The sequence below is a fragment of the Schistocerca americana genome, chromosome 7 (genome assembly GCF_021461395.2).
Source record: "Schistocerca americana isolate TAMUIC-IGC-003095 chromosome 7, iqSchAmer2.1, whole genome shotgun sequence".
Classification (NCBI taxonomy): Eukaryota; Metazoa; Arthropoda; class Insecta; order Orthoptera; family Acrididae; genus Schistocerca; species Schistocerca americana.
Genome location: NC_060125.1, coordinates 561,526,392 through 561,536,482, shown reverse-complemented (window position 1 = coordinate 561,536,482; position 10,091 = coordinate 561,526,392).

Genomic DNA, 10,091 nt, shown 5'->3' with positions numbered 1-10,091 from the left:
AAAATTATTAAAACACATTTACTTCAGGATAAGCCGATTTTCAGACACATAAAGTTGTGACAGGCAACATGTTTTAATTTAACTTTCGTTAAACAGATAAATTTCTAGTTTAAACTTGTTATTTCGCTGTAATTTTATACTTTACCACAGCCCACTTGCATTATTTTTAAATACGTAGTCATTCTAAAGATTTCCTACGACAAGCATCAAATTAAAATTAAATTACACACTTTGCCAACAAATTCGAGGCATTCTGTATATGGCCTACTCTTTGTACGCAATACCTTGTTTGACGCTATACATGTAACATATTCATTAATAAACAGACTACTAAATTATTATTGGGGAGATCAAGACTAGAAAATGAAAATTTTGTGTGGAACCCGAACTGAACTCGCAAACTCGAGTGCTCTAACGCAAAACCCTGAGGACTACACTAATTTGGCAACACATGTACACACTATCGAAGATGATACTTGACATACATACACTACTGGCCATTAAAATTGCTACGCCACGGATACGACGTGCTACAGATGCAAAATTTAACCGACAGGAAGAAGATGCTGTGATATGCAAATGATTAGCTTTACAGAGCATTCACACAAGGTTGGCGCCGGTGGCGACACCTCTAACGGGCTGACATGAGGAAAGTTTCCAACCGATTTCTCATACACAAACAGCAGTTGACCGGCGTTGTCTGGTGAAACGTTGTTGTGATGCCTCGTGTAAGGAGGAGAAATGCGTACCATCACGTTTCCGACTTTGATAAAGGTCGGATCGTATCGCGGCATTGCTGCTCGCGTCGGTCGAGATACAATGATTTTTTGCAGAATATGGAATCGGTGGGTTGAGGAGGGTAATACGGAACGCCGGCCTCGTATAACTAGCAGACGAGATGACAGGCATCTTATCCACTTGGCTCTAACGGATCGTGCAGCCACGTCTCGATCCATGAGTCAACAGATGGGAACGTTTGCAAGACAACGACAATCTGCACGAACAGTTCGACGACGTTTGCAGCAGCATGGGCTATCAGCTCGGAGACCATGGCTGCGGTTACCCATGACGCAGCAACACAGACAGGAGCGCCTGCGATGGTGTACTCAACGACGAAACTGGGTGCGCGAATGGCAAAACGTCATTTTATCGGATGAATCCAGGTTCTGTTTACAGCATCATGATGGTGGCATCCGTGTTTGGCGACATTGCGGTGACCGCACATTGGAAACGTGTATTCGTCATCGCCATACTGGAGTATCACCCGGCGTAATGGTATGGGCTGCCATTGGTTACACGTCTCTTGACTCTTGATGAACTGTGGTATCGTGTTGAAGCTGCACGCCAGCTGTACCTGAACACGCTATCCAAGCTTCGCTTGACTCAATGCTCAGGCGTATCAAGGCCGTTATTACGGCCAGAGGTGGTTGTTCTGGGTACTGATTTCTCAGGATCTACGCACCCAAATTGCGTGAAAATGTCATGACATGTCAGTTCTAGTATAATATATTTGTTCAATGAATACCCGTTTATCGTCTGCATTTCTTCTTGGTGTAGCAATTTTAATGGTCAGTAGTGTACATGATATGACCCAAAACCCAAATGAGAGTTTTAACAAATCGATGTGGGAACTGGTACCAAAACATGTTCTGACAGGACTAAATACTTTGAAACTAGGTATGCTCGTGCTCTGCTATGTTTCATTCATGTTGCAGTGCCAAGGTTTGAGGGTAGGGAATTGATGTAGGAGATTCGAGATAGGAATTAATTTTTTTTAAAAGGAACTCTACGCATTTTATTCAAGAATACAGTTACCCTCTCCAAGAGTTCCTCAAAAATGTATCAGGCTGTACCATTTCATCCGCGAAACTAATCGCTGTGGAAATGAAAAATAATACGTAACTTCGCTAATTTAAGTATCACTTCAGTGCATTTCATTAAATAAACCATTTAACCTCTTCAAGACGCATTTGAACATTTTGCAAATTACCTATAAGCATTGAATGCAACAGTATTGCACAGTACTATAATTGGATCTTGTTACTGTACGGGTACCGTATTACATTACTTATGATAATGCAAAAGTATCATGGACCTTTATGGTAACTTTTACTGTGATACTACCACTGCATGAAAAACTGGAAGTTTACATCGCACACTCAAAATGGTGACCATCGGGTTTCATACGTAGTGTCACTTTCACTTTGTGAATGACGGACGCCCGACATCTACATCTACATCTATATTTATACTCCGCAAGCCACCCATCGGTGTGTGGCGGAGGGCACTTCACGTGACACTGTCATTACCTCCCTTTCCGGTTCCAGTCGCATATCGTTCGCGGGAAGAACGACTGCCGGAGAGCCTCCATGCGCGCTCGAATCTCTCTAATTTTACATTCGTGATCTCCTCGGGAGGTATAAGTAGGGGGAAACAATATATTCTATACCTCATCCAGAACCGCACCCTCTCGAAACCTGGACAGCAAGCTACATCGCGATGCAGAGAGCCTCTCTTGCGGAGTCTGCCATTAGAGTTTGCTAAACATGTCCGTAACGCTATCACGCTTACCAAATAACCCTGTGACGAAACGCGCCGCTCTTCTTTGGATCTTCTCTCTCTCCTCGGTCAACCCAACCTGGTATGGATCCCACACTGATGAGCAATACTCAAGTATAGGTCGAACGAGTGTTTTGTAAGCCACCTCCTTTGTTGATGGACTACATTTTCTAAGGACTCTCCCAATGAATCTCAACCTAGTACCCGCCTTACCAACAGTTAATTTTATATGATCATTCCACTTCAGATCGTTCCGCACGCATACTCCCAGATATTTTACAGAAGTAACTGCTACCAGTGTTTGTTCCGCTATCATATAATCATATAATCATACAATAAATGATCGTGCTACTACTTCCTCCATGATGGCTGTACGAAGCATCAATGGAACATTTTGGCAGAAAAGCATCCTTAACTGCTCCCCACATGAAAAAACCAAGCGATGTAATGTTCGGAGATCGGGCAGGCCAACTAAATGGGCCACAACGTCCAACCCACCTAGCGGTATGGAAATCGTCGCGCTCGTAAGGTGTTATGTACAGAGCATTCGTGATGTTGATACCACATGAACATTCTCTGTTTCAGGGGTACGGCGTCCAAGAGAACAGGATGAATGTCTCTTAAAAACCGGGAATATTGTCTGCCATTTTGGTCACCATTTACAGAGAGATATAGTAGTATCTCGAATAATTTCGCAATTAATGTTCTATGCACGTTTGTGATTTACCTATCACAGCCATCGAGGAGCGATAATGGATCAATAATGTATGTGTATGTATCTCATACTGACAATTCCTCTGTTGGAGTATGACACCTCGTCGGTAAAAATAATATTTGAGAAGAAATTAGGGTTAGTAAGAAGTTGTTGCTGCGCCCACTGACAAAATTGAGCACTGTTGTTGACGTCATCTCTGAGAAGTACTTGGTGTGAATGAACATGGTAAGGATGAATTTATGACGTCACCGAATGCGAAGTGCACTTGTTTTCGAGACACCAACTTCACGCTGAGTCCGTCGTGTGCTGACTCGAGAATTCACGGTGACGGTAGGAAGCAATGCCGCTTCAGCATCTTCGTCTGCTTATATTCTACGACAATTTCGAGGTCTTGTATTTAAACTTCCCGTTTCACATAGACGAGAAATGAGACGATCAGATATCCAACGAAACGGCGACGGCTTTTTAGGTAATCGTCTGTTGTCCATTAGTTGTGCGTGAGTTACAGCAAATTACAGTACAGGTATGTACAGTAGAGCACAATATAGACATAATAACATATTAATGTTCTCTGATAGTACCAAACATAAAAATCCAAGTTACTACATTATTTCCTGTCAACGTACTTTCTTCGTAGATCATCAGCAGCATTTCTATCTTATCGTCATGCGTATGCATCACACACATTCACAAACAAAACCTGCATTCACAAAGTGTACTACCGCCATGCAGTTACTAAGTTACTATGATGCACGATTACACTGATATGCAGTGTACTCTAAGCTAAAGCAACAACAAATGCTGTGAGCGCTAAGGCGGGAGGTGTGTACAAGTGTTTACATGAGTTGGAAATCATAAACAAAACCCACACCTCTTGTAGAGCAGAACAATGGGCACGTAAAGAGTCAAACAAGGCAGTAAACAGCACGGTTGCTTCGCAACCTGTTAACTATTATCGTTCGCACGTCTACGTTTTGGTTGTTGTTGTTTCCAATTCTGTTATATAATAGAACTATCAACACGCCTACCAACAACACATGACATATTCATTAACATTACGCAATAAAATTAATTTTTTTTTTTTTTTTTTTTTTTTTTTTTTTTTTAAAATTAACGGTGGCTTCAAAATATTAACTTTGAATAGCTATAAGTAACTGCGAGAATTATCCATTTGCCATACTCACTTCGTAAATTAAGTATAATTATTGTTATGGCGGTTTATTTTTACTAACTGACTCTATTTTGGTACACGACAGCAGAGATTACCAATTTTTGTCATACATAAATGTGTCCTAGTTTGTCGTCTTCTGCTCCAAAGATGTGTGAGCCGATGATCCATCCATTGTTCAGCTGTCTTCATTACCAATGTTTCCGGTGCTAAATCCAATTTTTCTTGATTACGATGAATGGAAACTATCGTCTTCATACAAAAAGGATGATGAAGGGGAAACTGCGATAGCAGACGTGAACCTCGACCAGTGACGTCTTGAACATGCGTCAGATGATTATAGCGTCATAGCGTAAACCATATTTTGAAACTCAAATAACACAGTTTCGATAAGAACAAATACTGTACCAAGAAAAAGGAATATTTCGACTTAAAACAGTGATGCTGCATCAAAGATTAATAACAAAGAAATTTAGGTAAAAGGATGCATGCGTACTGCATGAACAACACGATCTTCAGTAGCAGCAACAATCCCAAAACCAACAGAAGCATGGAAACGCTTAAGTTACATGAAAATCTGTCGTAAACGTGTCTGCGTGTGTACGCACATGCGACGTGCGACTGGTCTCCTGATGCTGGGATTTCAGAAGCGAAGCCGTACGATCGCTCTGCTGCAACTAAAGGAAAGTTTATTATTTTAACTGATAAGGTCAGGTCGTTACATGATACGAGTGAAATATCCACACCGATGGAGATTTCATTAGAAACGAACATTTCCAGTAAGTGCTCATTACATCACGCTTTACAAATTGGTATTCACAGGACTAGTTTGAAAGGAAAAAACCAGGGAGGCTTTCACAAAGGTACGCCATTGAGAAGTTGAAGAAACAATTGTTGGCATCTCATCAGAGGTGGTTTACTCTTGTAGAGCATTGTACAGGACCCCGCGGTAACGGGGGGGGGGGGGGGGGGGGGGGGCAACAGACACATTGTCGAGTTTTATGGAGATTGCTTCGTGAATACAAGGGCAAAGCTTGAAAAAAACCGCAGGATTCTAAGTAGTGCTGCTCAAAGAATAAGAATAGTCAGACAATGTAATACTTACCCTCTTTTAACACATATTTTGGGAATAGTTTGATATATGAACCATAGCTTTTTTCCGAATTGTACATTGTGCTGAAAGTGAAATAAAGCATGTCAATTATTTATGTACAGCACAGGTACAGATATTTTGAAATAGAAACTAAGTAGGAGATTGATTTTTTTCTGTAAACTCTTCACACTACTATGTTGAAAGCAGAGCTTTGACAAGTTGTTGTCATAAACTGTGATTCAAAAATGTATTTAGTAATGATTATCAAAAATTTCAGTAATTACCTCACAGTTTTTCTTTAAACATTCTTTGATTTTCAAATTTTAGTCACAAGATTAGTCTCTTATTAATCACGTTGATTTAACGCAGTACGAAACATTTCAGCCCACTATCTCTAATATTTTTAGCCAATGGATACGAGAAAATCAAAAAGTGAACTATCTGAAAAATTCAAGTTAAAGATTATTGCTCTACGTGCCCTGCATGTCCATATTCATCTTGTTTCTGGTATTGTTCTCCGTTTTCTTTTACAGATTTCTTCTTATTCTTGCTTTTTTGAAGGGTTCCAACAGTGATTTCTCTTCTTCAAGAAGTCTCCAGAGGTCAATGGTAGTTAGGCTCTTCACATATTTAGTCCAGAAAGAAGTACCCAATGATGATATAAAACAGTGGTTCAAACAATTTTTAAGTTAACGTATCAGAAACAAGTTATTTCTGTTGAGAAAGATAAATGGGACATTCTACACATATATAAACAACCACTGTCTCTGGTTTCGGAGGCTATTGGTCATAGAGAAACCAGATAATGGGAGAAATAAAAATAAATCAAGAAGAAGCAAACAGAACAAAAACCAATCAGATAATGAAAGAAATAAAACAGAACTGAAAAGAATATGAAAGAAGGAAACATAATACCTCCCTCTCTCCAATCAACAAATAAATGATGCCGAAACATAACAACCAAAAGTATGGCTGAAAAGAGCCCATGCTCTCCCAGCAACACATTTGGTTTTTGTTCTATTTGCTTCTTCTTGATTTCTTTTTATTTCTTCCATTATCTCGTTTGTATACGCTGACGGTGGTCAAGTGCATGTGAGCTGTGTGAGACGTGCGGTCACGTGTGTGTGTGCGTGTGTGTGTGTGTGTGTGTGTCTGTGTCTGTGTTTGTCCATTTCAGAAGAAGCCCTTCTGGCCGAAACCTTACGTGTTTCGTAGTCCTTTTGTTGTGCATGTCTGGCACTCAGCATCTCCGCTGTATGATCACTATGATTATGATTATCCTTTATCCACGGTAAATGTGAAAAATAATTTATCGAATGTTACACAGTTGCACAATGTTATAAAAACTTATAGGATTCATCTCTATGAACACACTGCACTTGCCGAACAAGTCATCAGTTTTACTCTGTATACACATATGCAAATACACTCTCACATACATTAGAATCACCCCAGTTCCGATCAAGCCTGTGTTCAAGCCTATTCATCTGTGCATACTTGCTGCAATCTACTCCGATTTATATCTGCTTACTATATTTAAGTCTTTATCTCCCTCTCCAATCTTACGCCTGTTTCTCACCTCCCCCCCTCCCCCCCCCCCTCCCCCACACACACACTACTCTGCATTACCAAGCTGACTATTCTTTGATGCCTCATTATGTATCCTACCAGGCGATCTCTTCCTTTGGTGGAGTTGTGCTCAGTCAGTTCGATTCAGTGCCTCTTAGTTAGTTACACTACCAAGCCATCTAATCTTTTCAACACTTCTGTAGCAAACCTTTAAACGCAAGATATCAAGCGTAAGTTCACGTTATTTGCAGATGTAACAACATACAGCTTATGTGGGTCAATATTTTTGTGTGGTAAATAATGTTTTGAGTGGTGTCGTGACAATTTTATCGGAAACAACTCAAGAATGTTGTAATACGAGCCTAATTAACTTAAACATGGGGAAAGTCTAGTTCTCACCCTAAAAATTCGAAACCAAAACCGTATCATATGTCGTTGTATGTATTTACTATAGGTGAGTATCGTTAATTAATTTCAGTAAGTAATTTCGACCTCTATTGGTTAACGGAATGATTCTGTAGTACTGGCAGAAATAACAAGTCATAAGTCCACACCACAGATAGCACTGTGGCCGATTCTTCTATCTAGAGCATAAAAAGAAATGTTGAATATTTTGGGAGGTAACAAGAAAGGCATGTCTATATACAGAGGTTTGGAATCGGCTCCTTTCTGATGTCTGAACATTTTTTGGTAGAAGCTTATCAGTGTGATGTCAATGCACAGATAAATATCTGAACCGTGGCCAGCTCACATTGATGCCATTTGTTCTTTGGCAGTTTGTCGCAATCGTGTGGCGTCTTATTTTTCTCTGAGTTACTACCATAACGAGTTGCTAGCTTGCCTCCGTCAGAGGCAGCAGCAGCACTAATCGATACTACTACTGCTGTATCATCTTTGGTGTGACCACTATATTTCCGTGTGGTGGTTTGTGTGTGGCAGTTGGTTGGTTGGGACAGAGCAGTGAGGAAGTCTCTGCAGCGGAAGGTCAGGCCAGGGCGCTTGCAGTGTGCAGATAGTGAGGCGCTAGCTGCGACAGTTACAAAGTTTATTGCCCACCGAACCTGGACACTGAAGTTGAGTGATCAGTTAACCTGTTATGAAACCTCAACTGCTGTGACATCTCTTCGTTCATTGTCGGTTGTTGCTTCCTGGGCCATTCCGGCTAGCAGCGATGTATAGTGTGTTGGAGTCGGCGAAATCTTGCAGCCGTTTTCCTGTGGGGTCTTTAACTATTAAATTGGTTGTTACTTATCAGTGAAGTGTGCCAGCGTTATTTTGTGCCTTGTGGCCGTTAACGCCCCAGTTACCTGCCCTGGTTGTTAGCGTAGTTATCTGGCAGCGTGGTTTTCCTCGCAGTGTTGATGCTGTCTGGCACGGCGTGTAGTTCGACAGCCTTTTAAGTTGTTTGTTCACGTTTTTTTCTTAACGGTGGGTGTTGTGCCTTGGTTGTTTTTAGACGCCAATTTTGAAGACATAGTGCGGCAGGTGTCTTCGTCCTAAGGGGATATTTTCCGTTGTCGTACCGTTGGTCGGGCAGAAGGGAATTGATTAGATTGTTGGTCAGTCCTTTAGCCGTCCCTGGGTCGGGTTGCCATCCGATTATTTAACCTTACCCTTGGCTGCCTGTCTCACCTCACCTTACGTTAGGGCTACCTCCTCAGGCCGAACCTTGGAACGCCTCTGAGCACCACTGTTCTGTTGTTTTTAGACTGTGATTTTCATTTTTGCCTGAAGTACTGTGTGAGGCCTTCAGCCGTCTATTAGTATAGTTATTTTTAAAGTAAGACCTGCAGCCGTCTTAAATTAAAATTTGAAGATTCAGTTGTTTAAAAACTAAATTTTGAAAGTAGGTTCTATCTGAAATTCTTGTTAATCTTGTTCAATGTCCTGTGTGTGGCCCTCAGCCGGGTATTTACGTGTAATATTTTTTAAAGTAAGGCCTTCAGCTGCATGTATTCTTTAAAGCAATTTTTTATAACTTGTGTTCAGGCCTTCAGCCGTTCTTATTTTTGGTGTGGTTTTGGGACTTCAGCCCAGGAGGTATCTCAAGTTTTCTTAACTAGACCTTCAGCCATATTGTTTTATTTTGATCCTTTTAAGGCAATGTGTAATTGAGTGGTTCTTAGGAAAATAAAAGTTGTGTGTTTTGTGCAACTGACCGTAACTGATTATGGCCCCCTCCACAGCCATAACCTGATCCGCTCTGTCCTGCGTAACCAGATTTCAATATCCTTCCAGTCTTCAACGTGGAGAAATACGCACTCTTTGACGTTGACCTGGTTACTGTCATTAGTGCTGGCTGCTGGCATGCGCTGAAGGCGGTATCCTGTAGTCTCTGCTCATGGTTCACACGAGTGGTGTAATCCAGTTCCTCCAGGCGTTCCCAAAACCAACATTTCTAAGGGACTAAGGTCAGTGGAACGAGGAGGGCGCTCACACTTGTTGCTGTGAAAAATATTCTACGCCAGCCTCATGTATGAATTACATCTGTAGTCTTCGCTGACATGACATACCTTCCAATACGGTAGACAGTGTGGAAAAAAAAACAATTATGAGGTAACAAGTATGGTCCTATCGATCGGTCACTAGCTGATATCTTCTTTCTGAAATTGTATGAGGATTTTCGTCGACTCAGAAATTTGATTTTGAAAATGTAGACCATGGCTTATCAGTAAACAGTGCCTTAGTTGTGCACAGTGATCTGCATCACACGTTTGCAAGAGCCACTGCTAAGACTCCAATCTGCTGTGAGGGGTCTGGAGTCGCTAATGATAGTTTGGATACAGCAATTGTTGTTGAGGTACCCGCCCAAACAATAGGACAATTGTGACTCTAATATTCGCACATGGTTCCAGGATTTTCGTTCGCTACAAGTAGAACATGCTCCTCCAACTAATTTCTGTGGACTAAGCGAGGCCCTCCACTGTCTGATTTTTGGGGTGCTAGAGAAACTGTGTTCCCAAGAGCTGGAAAATTTGACCGAACAG